Source organism: Anabrus simplex, chromosome 2 (genome assembly GCF_040414725.1).
Source record: "Anabrus simplex isolate iqAnaSimp1 chromosome 2, ASM4041472v1, whole genome shotgun sequence".
Lineage (NCBI taxonomy): Eukaryota > Metazoa > Arthropoda > Insecta > Orthoptera > Tettigoniidae > Anabrus > Anabrus simplex.
In genome coordinates this window covers 620,488,862-620,501,929 of record NC_090266.1, presented here as the reverse complement: position 1 = coordinate 620,501,929, position 13,068 = coordinate 620,488,862, and positions in this window count along the sequence as shown.

Below are 13,068 nucleotides of genomic sequence, written 5' to 3'. Positions count from 1 at the left end.
GACAACTCCAACCCTAGGTAACTAATACGGAGTTCTGGAGTTGCTTCCAAAGTCCAACTCGGAGCTCGAGACGGTTCCCGCTGATTTCGGGCCTTAATTTAGCAGTAGGCTATTCAATTTGGTTCCCGTAAGTTTTGGACCTTGAATAATACATTTTTTCTTTTTGCTATTGGCTTGACGTCGCACCGACGCATATAGGTCTTATGGCGACGATGGGACAGGAAAGGGCTAGGAGTGGGAAGGAAGTGGCTGTGGCCTTAATTAAGGTACAGCCCCAGCAATTACCTGGTGTGACAATGGGAAACCACGGAAAACGATCTTCAGGGCTGCCGACAGTGGGTTTCGAACCCACTACGTCCCGAATACTGGATATATATATTTGCTAGTTGCTTTACGTTGCACTGACACAGATAGGTCTTATGGCAACGATGGGACAGGAAGGGTCTAGAAGTGAGAAGGAAGCGGCCGTGGCCTTAATTAAGGTACAGCCTCAGCATTTTCCTCGTGTGAAAATAGGAAACCACGGAAAACCATCTTCAGGGCTGCCGACAGTGGGGTTCGAACCTACTATCTCCCGAATACTGGATACTGGCCGCACTTAAGTGACTGCAGCTATCGAGCTCGGTGGATTATATTTACACCGAGAACTGTTGATGTGAATGAATAATCATATCAGATAGTGATTCTATAACAGAGTGAATTACAGTTTATTCTATAATTGATATATTACGAGGTTTCTTGAATTTTCAAGTTCGTCAGAACGTAGGCCTAACACTAATTGCTACGAATCTTCTCGCAGTAAATTGAATGGACAGTTTTATGCTCCTCACCCCAATATATTCTAGACTAGCATTTGTACCCGTCTTTCGCACGGGAATTTGCTGTGGATTCTTTGAGGAATTTTTGCAAAGTAACATGGCGCTATTCACACGTTTAATGCGACATGTTAAAACGATATTTTACTACGACAGCCCGGGGCAGTAACGAAAATGCGATGAAGCTGAACAAATTCGAGACAGAATGAGGACGATTTCCGAATTTATTGTACGGTACAGTTCCTGGTCCGAAGTTGTGCGAAATTCTCTATGGTTCTCAGGTTGCGTTTCGTATCTCTGACCACGTGCGTGGCGCTCTGAAGTCGATGATACCTCTCTTAATATCCGCCCTACCGAAAAGCGTAAAATGACTCTTTAGTTTTTCCCGTTGCCCACCTTGAAGTGACATGCGCGACATGCCCCAAGGGACTTGGACTAAAAATCCAATTTTTCGTAGCCATCTGTGTTATTATCCGTAGTATGATAAATACGTACAAGGCATAAAGGAATGGATATGACATATTCTTAAATGGTTGTTATATACAGTCTTTTGATAGACCTAATGTCAACGAAATAAAACGAAATGGCGTATGGCTTTTAGTGCCGGGAGTGTCCGAGGACATGTTCGGCTCGCCAGGTGCAGGTCTTTCGATTTGACGCCCGTAGTGACCTGCGTGTCATGATGAGGATGAAATGATGATGAAGATGACACATGCACCCAGTCCCCGGGCCAGCGAAATTAACCAATGATGGTTAAAATTCCCGATCCTGCCGGGAAGCGAACCCGGGACCCCTGTGACCAAAGGCCAGAACGCTAACTATTTAGCCATGGAGCCGGGAAATGTCAACGAAAATATCTGAGAATGATCTTCCTATAAATACCAACTCCATGTGATTATCATGATATCACATGCACCTGATAACAATCCTGAGTAAGTAGATTCCAAATAAATAGTTTGGTTGGAATAAGTCCACCAGTTTCCTACTTTTAGGAACAGACAGACAGACAGACAGACAGACAGACAGACAGACAGACAGACAGACAGACAGACACCAGAGGGAAGGTTCTACCTCATGTTTCCTCGGTGTCCAGATACATTAGGTGGGATTAATTTTCAAACCGAGTGAAATATTATGCATCCTCTGATTTTCTCCTTTTATGGATCCTTCAAATAACTGTAGGTGTGTGAGGGTGTCCGTCGCTGGTATGAAGCCCGTAGAAAAGAGTATTTTTCTCCGTCACCTGGAGAGTAAGCGAAATTATGTACGTAACAAAAATTACTTAAAATGAAGGGGCGTTTCACATACAGTCCACAGATATTACCTATAATCAATAGCGTAAGAGGAAATTGAAAAGGAACCTCTTCTTGTCTTCCTATAAACCCCCAGTCTATTCAGTGATTTTAAAATGATATGCTTATCACAACATGCTCCTGGACGATTAGACTCTAAATATAAGTATGGTCGAGATAAAATAAATAGTGAAAAGTATTCGGGAGATAGTAGGTTCGAACCCCACTGTCGGCAGCCCTGAAAATGGTTTTCCGTGGTTTCCCATTTTCACACCAGGCAAATGCTGGGGCTGTACCTCAATTAAGGCCACGACTGCTTCCTTCCCACTCCCAGCCCTTCCCTGTCCCATCGTTGCCATAAGACCTATCTGTGTCGGCGCGACGAAAAAAAAAAGAAGTGAAAAAGAAAATTGAAAAGAAACTTATTTTATTCCTACAAACTCCCCAGTCTATTCTGTGATTTTTAAATGATATGCATATTGGAACCTGCTCCTGGATGATTAGACTCTAAATATTATGTTTGGTAGAGATATAGTCAATGTTGTAAAAGAAAATTGAAAATAAAGAACTCCTCTGGTCTTCCTATAACCCCCTAGTCTGTTCAGTGATTTTTAAACATAATGTGTATTAGAACCTGATCCTGGATGAGTAGACTCTATATATGTACTTTGATCGAGATATAATAAATAGTGTAAGAGAAAATCGAAAAAAAAAAAAACCCTCTTCTGGTCTTCCAATAAACTCCCAGATTATGCATTTCGAAACCTGCTCCTGGATAGGTACTCTAAATATGAAGTTTGGTCGAAATATAATCAATAATGTAAGAGAAAATTGAAGAAGATACGTCTTTTTGTCTTCCTGTAAACCCCCCCAATCTGTTTGGCGATTTTTAAATGCTATGCATATCATATCCTTTTCCGGAATGAGTAGACTCTAAATATGAAGTTTGGTCGAGATATAATCAATAGTATAGAAGAAAATTGAAAACATCTCTTCTGGTCTTCGTATAAACCCCCAGTATATTCAGTGGTTTTGAAACGATATGCGTATCAGAACATGCTCCTGAATAAGTGGACTCTAAATACCAATCATGTAGGAGAAAACACTTCGAGTCTTCCTCTAAACCCCCAGTCTGTTCAGTGATTCTTAAATGATATGCTTGTCGAAACATGATCCTCGATGAGTAGACTATAAACGTGAAGTTTGATTGAGATCTGTTCAGCCGTTTACCTGTGATGGTGGAACAAACAAACAAACAAACAAACAAACAAACAAACAAACAAACAAACAAACAAACAAACAAACAAACAAACAAACAAACAAACAAACAAACAAACAAACAAACAAACAAACAAACAAACAAACAAACAAACAAACAAACAAACAAACAAACAAACAAACAAACAAACAAACAAACAAACAAACAAACAAACAAACAAACAAACAAACAAACAAACAAACAAACAAACAAACAAACAAACAAACAAACAAACAAACAAACAAACAAACAAACAAACAAACAAACAAACAAACAAACAAACAAACAAACAAACAAACAAACAAACAAACAAACAAACAAACAAACAAACAAACAAACAAACAAACAAACAAACAAACAAACAAACAAACAAACAAACAAACAAACAAACAAACAAACAAACAAACAAACAAACAAACAAACAAACAAACAAACAAACAAACAAACAAACAAACAAACAAACAAACAAACAAACAAACAAACAAACAAACAAACAAACAAACAAACAAACAAACAAACAAACAAACAAACAAACAAACAAACAAACAAACAAACAAACAAACAAACAAACAAACAAACAAACAAACAAACAAACAAACAAACAAACAAACAAACAAACAAACAAACAAACAAACAAACAAACAAACAAACAAACAAACAAACAAACAAACAAACAAACAAACAAACAAACAAACAAACAAACAAACAAACAAACAAACAAACAAACAAACAAACAAACAAACAAACAAACAAACAAACAAACAAACAAACAAACAAACAAACAAACAAACAAACAAACAAACAAACAAACAAACAAACAAACAAACAAACAAACAAACAAACAAACAAACAAACAAACAAACAAACAAACAAACAAACAAACAAACAAACAAACAAACAAACAAACAAACAAACAAACAAACAAACAAACAAACAAACAAACAAACAAACAAACAAACAAACAAACAAACAAACAAACAAACAAACAAACAAACAAACAAACAAACAAACAAACAAACAAACAAACAAACAAACAAACAAACAAACAAACAAACAAACAAACAAACAAACAAACAAACAAACAAACAAACAAACAAACAAACAAACAAACAAACAAACAAACAAACAAACAAACAAACAAACAAACAAACAAACAAACAAACAAACAAACAAACAAACAAACAAACAAACAAACAAACAAACAAACAAACAAACAAACAAACAAACAAACAAACGGACACGGAAGCTAGAAACTACTGATATGAGCGCGGGTTAACCTGAAACGAAAAAAAAATTCGGCGAAATAAATAACATTACAGACAGCGGACCCCCTAGAATTTTATTTATAAGATGCCATACATCCTGAAGGAAATTCAGAGCATAACCGTACATCAAATTAAGGATCAGAGATAAAAACAGATTTAAAAAATATTCCACAAGAATATTACGTGCAGATGTGGATCCAGAGGTTTAAAGAGGGCAGTATAATTCGATATTTATTTATTGTAACACGTCCTTTTTATATTCTTACCTACCACGAATTAAACATCATTTTAGAATACTTCATTTTAATGTATAATTTATTTATTTTATCTCGAATTAATTTTGACACTGTAAAACAACTTTTTAATCATATGTACTGCGTAGAAGAATTTAACTTGGATACAGTATAACAACATTTTTAACCGCAGCCACTGCAGGGGAAGAATTCAATTTGCGGTCTGAGTAGCTCAGACAGCAGAGAACTGGTCTTCCAAATTGGCAGGTTCGATCCTGGCTCTGTTTGGTGGTATTTGAAGGTGCACTATTTTGTCAGCCTCGTGATTTACTGGCACGTAAAATAACTCCTGCTTGCCAAAATTCAGGCAATTCGGCGTCTCCAAGAGACCATAAAAATGGAGTTTATAGGACGTAAAACCAATAACATTGTTATTATTAAAATTTAATTTTGATACTGTATAACAACATTTTCACCACCGTCGAAGAATTTAATTTTGATGCTGAACAACAATATTTTCAGACCCCTAATGCTGTAAAACAAGAAAATCTCCAGTGTGTTGAAATTGCAAAGGAAAATTCAACACTGGCCTTTCATCAGTTTGTGAACCTACTACAGTCTTCTTATTCTCCTTCCTTTTGGACTTTTCCCCAGTTTGTTGGGGTAGATTTGGCCCAGTTTTGCGGCTGGATGCCCTCCTTGGTACCCGACCAACGTGGAGGGATGTGTTCAATGTTGCGTGTTTCTGTGGTAATTGGTAGTGCTATGTATTGTATGTGGATGAAGGCAAGTGAATTAGGACGAATAAAAACACTCAGTCCCAGAATCAGAGGAATTAACCATAGGGCCTACGCAGTTAAAATCCTCGGCTTCTACACTGACCATTCAGCAAAAAAGTCCTTGGGAACCAATTCCAGTGTCCCCCCGAAAAGGGCTGAGGACCAGCTAACAGATTTGGGAGCCAACTCCAGTCCAGCCAAACAGTATAGTAGAAGCTGGGGAAATTTAACGCTAATTACTAGGTTCTGTCGATGAACGTGATGTAACAAAACAAACAAACAAACAAACAAACAAACAAACAAACAAACAAACAAACAAACAAACAAACAAACAAACAAACGTCACATTTCCTATTAAACTGCTGTTATATAACAGAGCTAAGCTGGGAGACAGCATTACGTTCATCAAAAATATGTCCGACTCGTTGGCTGAATGGTCAGCGTACTGGCCTTCGGTTCAGAGGGTCCCGGGTTCGATTCCCGGCCACGTCGGGGATTTTAACCTTCATTGGTTAATTCCAATGGCTTGGGGGCTGGGTGTTTGTGCTGTCCCCTACATCCCTGCAACTTACACACCACACATAACACTATCCTCTACCTACCGAGCTCGATAGCTGCAGTCGCTTAAGTGCGGCCAGTATCCAGTAATCGAGAGATTACTGTCGGCAGCCCTGAAGATGGTTTTCCGTGGTTTCCCATTTTCACACGAGGAAAATGCTGGGGCTGTACCTTAGTTAAGGCCACGGCCGCTTCCTCTCCATTCCTAGGCCTTTCCTATCCCATCGTCGCCATAAGACATATCTGTGTCGGTGCGACGTAAAGCAAATAGAAAAAAAGGAAAAAAACAACTATCCTCTACCACAATAACACGCAGTTACCTACACATGGCAGATGCCGCCCACCCTCGTCGGTGGGTCTGCCTTACAAGGGCTGCACTCGGCTAGAAATATCGACAGGAAATTAATTAATTAATCAAAAATATAATAATGTTGTTTTTCGTTTTAAGTCCTGCTGACTACGTATGAAGTTCCCAGGGACACTGAGAAACCAAAATTTTGTCCCGTAATTCCATTAAGTGCTATTAAGTTAACTGACGCGAGGCTGGTGTATTGGAAAAAAACCAAACACCATGGCACTACAGCCCTTGAAGGGCCTTGGCCTACCAAGCGACCGCTGCTCAGCCTGAAGGCCTGTAGATTACGAGGTGTCGTGTGGTCAGTACGACGAATCCTCTCTTGGCTTTCTAGACCGGAGCCGCTATCTCACCGTCAGATAGCTCCTCAATTCTAATCACGTAGGTTGAGTGGACATCCAACCAGCCCTCAGGGTGTATTAGAACATCTTCAAAATATTACCGAGTTGAGCCGAGATCGAACCCACCAACTTGGGCTTAGAACACCTGCTCTTTCCCATCTACGCTATTCAGTACAGTTTCAAGACAGATTAATCACACAAATGCTACAGAAAAGTCTGCTCATCCCTTCTTTTAACACGCACAGATGATTGATATTCACTATAGAGAAGCACATTTATTCCCTGACTCGACAGTTATTCGACATCTTTTAAATATTTTGTTCATTGTTTCATATCCTTTAATAACCCCCTCCGCGGATCAGTGGTAGAGTGTCGGCCTTCGGATCCCAAGATAGCGGGTTCAAACCCGGCAGAGGTATTCGGATGTTTAAAGGGTGGAAAAAGGTCCACCGAGCTCGATAGCTGCAGTCGCTTAAGTGCGGCCAGTATCCAGTATTCGGGAGATAGTAGGTTCGAGCCCCACTGTCGGCAGCCCTGAAAATGGTTTTCCGTGGTTTCCCATTTTCACACCAGGAAAATGCTGGGGCTGTACCTTAATTAAGGCCACGGCCGCTTCCTTCCCACTCCTAGCCCTTTCCTGTCCCATCGTCGCCGTAAGACCTATCTGTGTCGGTGTGACGTAAAACAACTAGCAAAAAAAACAAGGTCCATTCGACACTCCATGTCGTACGATTTCGGCATGTAAAAGTTCTCTGGTGACAAAACTCATTAAAAGCTCAACCATAGACGCCGAAAAGAGATTCGGTATAGTCTGCCACGTAGTAGGCCTAGAGTAAAACGAAACGTCGAAATTAACGAGCAGACAGCCAGATGGCACGTGTTAGCTGAGGCCATACGATTATTATTATTATTATTATTATTATTATTATTATTATTATTATTATTATTATTATTATTATTATTATTATTATTATTATTGTTATCTACTTTACCATTATAACTTAATTCAGAGATTGATTTAAGATTTTCTTGCTGGTGGTTGGACTAACACATAGCCCAGAAGGTTTTCGACAATGCAGGTGTGGGAAAGGGCTAGGATTGGAAGGGTTGTGGCCGCGGCCATAATTAACGCACAGCCTCAGCATTTGCCGGGTGTGAAAATAGGAAATCACGAAGTAAACCTTTCAAGACTGCCGACTGTGGAATTCGAACCCACAATCTCCTGTGTGTAAGCTCGTAACTGCGCGACCCGAAACACGCAACCAAATCACTCAGTGATGTAAGATTCTGTCCGACTCCCTAGCTGAATGGTCAGCGTAGCAGCCTTCGGTTGAGAGCGTTCTAAATTCGTTTCCAGGTCGGTTTGGGGATTTTAGACGCCTCTGACTCGTCAGTGCACATCACTTCATACACACACAACACACATTACTAACAAACGTTCTCAATAGTGAATACTTCTATCCACATAGGGTTGTCTTTGGGAAGGACAGCCGGCTGAAAAACTGGGTCAAATTAGCATGTAGTGCCAACACCAAACAAGTGGAGAGAGACTTATGTAAGATTCTAGGTAATGTACGGTATTAATCCGTTCTAATAACTGCTAACATCTGAATGCTGAGATGTTGTCCTGAAAAGGTTTCGCTAACCTGTCAGTTAATTTATCGATGTCGATTTTTCTCGTTTGTATGTAGGCCTACCTTGAGTCTTCAGCACGAAAGCTGGTTGGATCCTCGACAGCTCCACCACCAGATATCATAAACTATGCTTCACTGAAGAGGCGTACAAAACGGCCCTTTAGTAGTGTTACTCTCAGTAATTTTAAACAATTGCAGTGTTACTGATGGTATTAGGGATATACTGATGGAATGATGGGCGATACCAACTAATATCTGGATTTCTTGAAGTAAAATCATCAGTATCGTCTTGGAATTGGAGGAGGGGAAGGGGGAGGGTAGAGGTATGTTTAACAGTATAAACTATGTGTTCGCGTGTTCGTCAATATCGCTGTCAGTATTATTATCAGTTGTCCAGATCTGCTGCTGGGATTACACGATAGACAACATGTGTGAAGAAGTTAGTGTACACGGAGAAGTTAGCGTGGAGGACGAAGTAGAACATTTGGAAGAAAATAGTGTAAAAAGTTAGAAGGAACGTGGGCTCTTACAAAGTACGAAACCCTGCTTGAATCTACGTCGCACAGAATATACTTCTGATGACAACTTCACACGTTACCTCTACTGCGGAGCTAATAGGGGAAGGCGATTTTAAACATAAGAATTTGAAGTCTTCAAAACTTCTTCCAGTTTCTGGACATCTCAAAATCAGTGCGAGACTTCCTTCAACTAAAATGCAATTTCGCAAGACTTCTGTTACTTCTAGTTAGAAATTACTTTACCATTTCCACGAGCATTCTGAAGTTGTCTGCTGTACTCATCTGAAAGTGATTCTGGTAATTGCTGACATTGGTAAATTTCTTGTAGGAAATTTACGTGGGACTATTTTTTTTCGTTTTTCAAGGTAATTTTTCATTGATTAAAATGTGTTTCGTAGCAAAAAGTAATATTAAAGCCAAATAATCCTTCTCATTGTCATTCATATTTCAATACAAAAACGTAACGATTCCTTACTTACTTCACACTGCTCTAAAACACTGTTAGTGATACCGATAGTATGAGGTGAACCTTTTTTCACAAGTACAACTTATAATACTGTCAGTATTACTGAGAATAGTACTGCAGGTGTAACGGCCACTTAAGGGGAATGAGGAGAGAGGTAGTTTCCTGTTGTTTTCCTCACTGATTCAGACGGTGCTGTTACATATCAGCCTTCCAAACCCACTGAGCAACATTTTCACACCATTCATAGCTGGGACTAACTGCATAACGAGTGGTGATACTGGCGTGCCTCAGTCGCGTTCTCATTTAAGCACTCTTACATTCCACTAATTCAAGCACTCCTATACTCCAAATACTGCGCTGAGATTCATTTTTGCAACCTTGAATACCGAAGGAGAGTATGTTTTCCAGCACTTATCAAATATATAGCTGAAGTTCTTGAGTAACCTTGTAGCACGAGATGGTCTGAGAGAAATATGTCAAATGTTCAGTACTATGTGCAGAAAATCTTCTAAGTACTCTAGTAAAATCAGAGCATTGTTTGTGGAAGAAATACGGGCCACTGAATAAGACAGTAAACAGCTGAATATAATATTGACAAGTTTTAAAAAATAATAATGGGGTTAGCAAATGCACAGCTAATACTGGAGTTAGAATTGTATGTGAAGATATGAGTATGCAAATAAATATATCAGGTAGCTAAAACGTCAATAAAATACGTGGTAAGATTAAAGAGGGGAAAAGGGGAGGAAGTAACGCATTTAGCTTACGAACATCAGATGAAACATTTCCACGAACTTCACTGGGTAAGCAAGGTGAACAAAATGCTGGACAGTGTAGGAATGAGAGACTACTGGGATAAAGGGATTCAGAATGAAGCATAAATGCTGAGTAAGAACGTAGAAGCAAGATTGAGAGAGATTTTGGAAACAGATGACCACATCAGAATATAAGACCAGATTAGAATTCTGTTGAATTAAAGAGGGATGACAATGTAGAAAGAGATTGCAAATACAGAAGTAAGAGGTACGCTGTGGTGGTGAAAGGGTACATGTAAGAATATACGCCAAAGAGAGAAATATAACAGAATCGTTGTTTGTTGTGCGGTGAAAAGGCACATCTGTTAAGAGTCTGTATGGAGACAGAATCAAATACTTTGATAGTAAATATAAGGTTAAAATGGAAGGAATTTCATTCAATTGTATTAAATAAAGAGTAGATCGAGCCAAGGAAAGCAACAACATTATATTGTATTATTCGAAATGTGTGGCAAAGAAATATAAAAGAACAGAAAGCAGCCTAAGATTTAAGGTAAATAATGAAGGGGAAGGATTCGTGTTTGTGTTTAACACTGTTTGAAACCTAGGACTTAACTGATCATGTGCACAATAGATATTCCAAGAGTTGTCATGGCAAACATTTACTAGCTTGGCATCAACAGGCGAACACGTAAATGCGATGTGAAACAGTTTCCCTTATCATGAATACGGCTAGTGAACGGTTTGTGCCCTATAAATTAATAAAACATCCAGATCCAGAGTATTACAATAGGAAAATTAGAAGCCTCCCCCATGGTCTGGTACCTTGACGTGGTGGGGAGGCTTGCGTGCCTCAGTGATCCCGAGAGCGATGCCGGCGGGAGCTTCGGCTCCTGGCAGGGTCACCCTTGCCGGTAAGGTCGAGGATGAGGGGCCAGACTAAATGACAGACCTTCAGCTGTAGGTCCTGAAGGAAGAAAATCTTTGTCTCAGGGAGTAGGGAATGAGAACACCACCAATCCTGAAGTTGCAGCATGGCAGGGGCAGAGGCCAAAAGAGGGCAGCCCCCTCACTGGCCCTATAGGCACTGTGGGCCCATATCTCACATGCCCGAAATAATTCTCATGAAAAGTCAAAACGAGAGATACACCGGACTGCTGAACCCGATGGCAACATGGCGAGGAAAAAGGATTATGAGATTTGGAACATGGAATATAAGAGGATTAGCTGGAAAGGAGAATGAATTAGTGGCAGAATTCGAGAGAGCAAGACTTGTAGTGCTGGCACTGACAGAGACAAAAAAGAAAGGTCAAGGGGTAGATACAATGGTGAACGATCATGTGCTCATTTATAGTGGAGTTAACATCAGATTAAGGGCCAAATCAGGAGTAGCACTACTGATCCACAAGAACTTCAGAAACAAGATTCAGGATTGGAAATTCCACACGGATAGAATTCTAACGGTCAGCATACGATTAGATCCAGAGATGGAGCTGATGACATTTATTGTGGTTTACGGAGTGAACGACGATGTAAGAAAGGAGGAGAAGGATAGGTTCCACGAAGAGCTACAGAATGTGGTGGATGACACTCGAGCGGAAATCATTGTATTAGGAGATCTCAACGGCAGAGTCGGAAACCAGCCAGAGGGAAGTGGCGGAGCTGTTGGCCGGCATGGTGAGCCTGTGGTTAACAACAATGGTGAGAGGATTGTTGATTTCTGCGTTGCCAATAATCTCGTCGCAGTGAACACCATGTTCCCGCATAAGATGATACACGTGTACACGAGGGAGGAACCCAGCCGAGATGAGCGCTCCATCATAGATTATGTGTTAGTGAAGAGAGATCACCTCCAGAAGGTGACAGACTGTCGAGTATACCGTGGCTATGAAATAGGAAGTGACCATTTTCCCTTGATAACAACAATGGAAACAACAGCAAAGGTACAGAGGAAACAACCTAAGAACAAGAAGCAAGAAAAGATTAAGGTGTATAAGTTAAGAGAGAACAGGGAGGTACAGGAGCAGTTCACACAGGAAGTGGAGGAGGAGTGTCAGAGGATAGAGGAGAGGATCGAGGAAATGGACCTGGAGGGAAAGTGGAACATGTTCAAGAAGATACTATTAGAAGTGGCAAGTAAAGTATGTGGAACAACAAAGGTGGGGGAGTACAAGAAAAGAACAAGCTGGTGGAATGATGATATCAAGGAAGAAGTAAGAAAGAAAAAGGAAATGTGGAAGAAATACTTAAGAAGCAAGGATGCTGAGGACCATGAGATGTATAAGGAACAAAGAAGAAAGGTTAAAGACCTAGTGAAAACAGCGAAAAGACAGTCTTGGGAAGAATTCGGACAAAGAATGGAGAAAAATTATAAAGAGAACCAGAAGCTGTTCTATAGAGCACTGAAAAACTTGAGAAAGGAGAAACAGTGCCCTCTAAAGTTTATAAAAGATAAGGAAGGGAAAATCTTAACAGAAAAGAAAGAAATAATGGAGAGATGGAAAGAATATTTTAATGATTTACTGAATGGAAATGGGAAGGAAGACAGCTCATGGTCAAATGAGGAAAGAGAGGAGACGGGGGGAGAAGGGGAACAAGAAGAAGGAGAGGACTTAAGGATAAATGAAATGCAGTTGGCTATTAAACAACTCAAGAATGGGAAGGCCCAAGGACATGATGGAATCGCCCCAGAAATGATTAAGAACTTGGGAAAGAAAGCAGGAAAGTTTCTATTCAAGATTATGGTGGAGGCCTGGAGAACAAAAAAGGTACCTAGAGATTGGGAAGTAGCAGTCATCA